Source organism: Cetorhinus maximus, chromosome 3 (genome assembly GCF_964194155.1).
Source record: "Cetorhinus maximus chromosome 3, sCetMax3.hap1.1, whole genome shotgun sequence".
NCBI lineage: Eukaryota > Metazoa > Chordata > Chondrichthyes > Lamniformes > Cetorhinidae > Cetorhinus > Cetorhinus maximus.
The window spans coordinates 170,494,998-170,498,970 of record NC_135881.1 but is presented as its reverse complement, the minus strand read 5'-3'; the positions used below and the strand labels follow the sequence as shown (position 1 = coordinate 170,498,970).

Here is a 3,973-nt window from a genome sequence, read left to right as displayed (position 1 = left end):
CGGGATCGGCACCACCCCGGACCTGACTTCCCCCAGTTGGTGAAGGTGGGGGAGGAAAACTCACCGGAAACGAAGGGCTGATCGTTGGATAAAACAAGCCTCTCCATGGTGGCCTCAAGAGGATCCACCGCCAGATAGGTCCCGCCTACAGTGAGCCCCTGGCCAGGGCCAGGTGCACCGTCTGCTCGGACCTCAGGACCACATTCCCATACATACGTGAGGCTGTAACAATGGCTGAGGGGCCGACAACCCTGGCCAAAGCCTTCACACATGTTTCTATGGTCATCTCGGGGTGAACGTAGCTCTTTACCCCCATGCCCCTGGTCAGGAGGTGGGAAGGTGACGGGGCCGCGGGAGCAGCAGAGGCCATGGAAGCAGTCACTCCCGCACAGGTCTTCTTGGCGGGCCCCCGCCACTGGTGAGAGCGCCACTTCACAGCTGTCCAGGAGGGCCCGGCCCCCGGCGACCCTACGGCAGCCATCGGGGATGAGCCACAGCCACCCCGAGCTCTGTCGGTGGTAGCAACAGCATTCATAAAGGGGGAGAGGGGGGAAAAGAAGGATTACCCTCTCCCTCCTGATGGTGTGTAAAGACAGAAGGGGAGGAGAGAGAGAGAGAAAAAGGACAGGGAGGCACAGAAGGGGAAAGGGTAATGAGTGCAGGGTGGGTGGGTGACACTGGGTGGGTGTCGTGGGGTGGCGGGGACCTAGCTGTTCTTCCCGTAGGAGGAAGGTGATGTCTTCGCCAGGCAGCCGGTATTGCCTGGCACACGGCAGTCAGGTCCGCCCCTGTTCACCAGGCACCACCTGCTACCTGGACTTGGACACGGGTGGAGCAAGAAGGGAGGTGGCAAGATGTTAAATGGACACACGCACGCACCCCTTCTCCCCGAGTCCCTTCAGCAGTCTTCTTCCTCCCCCTACAAAGCAACACGGTCTTCAGAGCCTCTACCAAACAAAAGTCCAGACACCAACCACGGACATAATGAAAAAAGTTCTTGCCTCCTGGCCTCTCTGTCTTGCAGCACCACCTCTCTCTCTCCTCCAATTCTTCAAACCTCAGGCCTTGCAGGCTCCAGGCCCCTGCAGACCCAGCAACAATACCAGCAGTAGACTTCTAGTGTCCCTTGGGCAACAGCAAAACCAGGGCAGCTTGTGAAAGTCCAGAAGGGGTATGTTGGAAAAAGCAATAGTAGCAGCAGCCACAGCCAGCACACTGCACACAGCAACAACTCCCGCTCAGGCAGGAACAAACTGCACCTGAGCCCAATCAGGAACCACAGTCTGGGCACGGGTGTTAATCACTTGTACATAATGTTCACTATTGTAAAAAAACTCCCAAGAATTTCTTCCCTGCCTCTAGCTCCTTGTTCTGATGAACTCTGGTTCTCTTCAGATCATATAAATCTTTCGCCTTTTACTAAAGATTTCCGTGAAGAGGAACACTCGGAGTTTTAATTAATTTTTTGATGCCCTACCTTTGTGGGGCTTGCGTTTAAATCAAATAACTGAACAGTGTTGGTGTTACTCAGATGTGAAACCTTGGTTCCTGCACAAGATAAAGGCAGGTGTCTCTGTCCAGGGCCTCTTCCCCGTGCTTTGTGCAGCCTTCAGGCCAAAGTGATGGTCTGGCCTCACACCCACCGAACACATTACTGATACCTGCACCTCAATGGTGCTTCATTGCTGTAGGCATCACAGAGCGCTGTCATTCTCTTTCTCTGGTCTCAGCTTTAAGGTGGGACTGGCTCCCATCTCATCAGCATCTGTGACCAGTGATGCTGTGCTCCTGAATGGGACAGGTGTTGAAGGTGGACAAAGGATCAGATGCATTTAAAGTTTCACAGCTACATCTCCATGATATGACCCTGATCACAGAGCACGATTGAGCTGTCCTTGGCCAGACAGGAGTCAGACATTCACAGAGGCTGTGTGAAAATCTATGGAATGTCCACACTGCATGTCGTCATCACCCTCCTGCAATTGAGTGACTATTAGGGCCTCCACTGCATCTCCATGACAGGAGCATTCTGAAAGAAGGTATGTGTGCTGCTATCAGCCAAATTGGAGTCAAACATTCACAGATGCAATGTGAGGATCTATGGTATCTCCTCACTGCATGTCGTCATCAACCTCCACAAATCTAGCAGCTATAAGAGCCTCTCAAGTGGGCCTGCCTCGTCTGGCCAGTGCAATGGCCAGATCAACATCATCATCACCTTCGGGGACCTCCTCATGCTCATCCCCGTCAATATCCTCCTCATTGGAGGAGACATCCAGCTCCTCCATGTCCTCCTCAGTCAGCTCCTCTCCCCATTGCAATGCCAGGTTGTAAAGGGTGCAGCAGACGACGACGATGCGTGACAACCTCTGTGAGCTATATTACAGGGCTCCACCAGACTGGTCCAGGCACCGGAGCTTCATTTTCAGCATCCCGATGGTTTGCTCCACCAAGTTGCGAGCCTCGTTATACCTTCACGCTGTTGCAGTCTGATGCCACTGCATGAATGTTATCAGCCACATACTCTGTGGGTAGCCCTTGTCCACGAGGAGCCATCCGCGCAGCTTCTGTGGACCCTGGAAGACGTCAGGGATCTGAGACTGACTGAGAATGTAGTAGTCATGCACACTCCCTGGGAACCATGTGCAGACCTGCAGGATGCATTTGTGGTGGTCGCACACCAGCTGCACATTCAGTGAATGGAAACCCTTGTGGCTGACATAGTTGACCGCTTGTTGCGATGGAGATCTGAGTGCTACACGAATGCAGTCGATGGCACCCTGCTCCTCTAAGAAACCTAAGATCTGGACATATCTCATCTCTCTTGCATTCTGGCTTTCCTGGTCCCGGGCAAAATGCACAAAGATGTGTGCCATCGCGAAGATGGTATCCGTGACCTCATGGATGCATTTGTGGGTGGAGGCTTGCGATGTCCCACAGAGGTCACCCGTGGAGCCCTGAGAGGAGCCACTGGCATAAAATTTGAGCGCCTCAGTCACTTTCATGGCCACTGGCAGTAGATGCCCTTCTTGTCCCCGTGGTGCCAAATCCTGCAGTAGCTGGCAGATGTGACCAACCAATTCCCTAGACATGTGCGTCCTCAGTGACACTGGTTCTTAGTCATCTGCAGGAATGAAAGGTGGCGTCTATAGACCCTGGGTGTCACTAGGCGCCAACCAGCGGCGGCTCGCTGTGTCTCTTCAGCAGCATGTGTGGGAGCCCCAGCCGCCCCTTCTTCCAAAGGGTGCTGCTCCTCCCTCTGCAAAGCCAGGTGCCTCAGTCGCTCTCTTCTCCATCATCTTTGCTCTTAGCTTAATGCATCATGGCTTGCAAAGTCACCAGGCTCTGTGATCCAGATGTACTCTTCCTGCAGGATGAAACAGAGAGACATGTGGGTTAGCAAGGGCGTAATAAGAACCTGTCACTGGGCCACCACTCAGATAGCCAGAGTTTAGTGCGCTGCATGGCTGTCTGAAACCCCACCCATCTCATCCCCACTCCACCCGACTGATTGGCGGCACCTATGCCCATTGGACTGCATGCTGTGCTCTCAGCTCAGGTGCAGGCATTCTCCTAACCCACGCTGCAAGGCTGCACTGTTAGCTTGAACCATGGGGGAGACTGGTCCAAACCTGAATGATGACATTGCAAGTAGCTGTGAGCACCTCCACCAATGACTGCTCCATGGCCAGCTTTAGCAAGGAGATTATACGAAGTGCCCAGTCATCCAACTGTTCTGCAGTCCACTAAAATGCTCATTAGCTTGCAGTCTGTGCCCAAGGGTTGAAAAGTTCAGGAGCATTTGGTGGCAATTCCATGCCTCTGCGTTACTTGAGTGGGCAGATAAGCTAGAGGCCCCACTCCAAGTATGTCAATGTGGCTGTGCCTGAACTGTCTCAGCTGCCGAGGAATGGTCACTTTATGCGTGGCCAATTCCCTCTCCCCCTACCCTGCAAGTGCTTGTACACTACCA

At 53.6% G+C, this 3,973-nt stretch overlaps 1 non-coding gene across 1 annotated transcript; it reads left to right on the top strand.

Annotated features, from left to right (window-relative positions):
• The first annotated feature begins 1,377 nt into the window (after positions 1-1,377).
• Positions 1,378-1,489, top strand: LOC144679248 (U5 spliceosomal RNA). The gene has a single exon (XR_013576280.1). It is a non-coding gene; the product is annotated as a U5 spliceosomal RNA (small nuclear RNA).
• Positions 1,490-3,973: the final 2,484 nt, after the last annotated feature.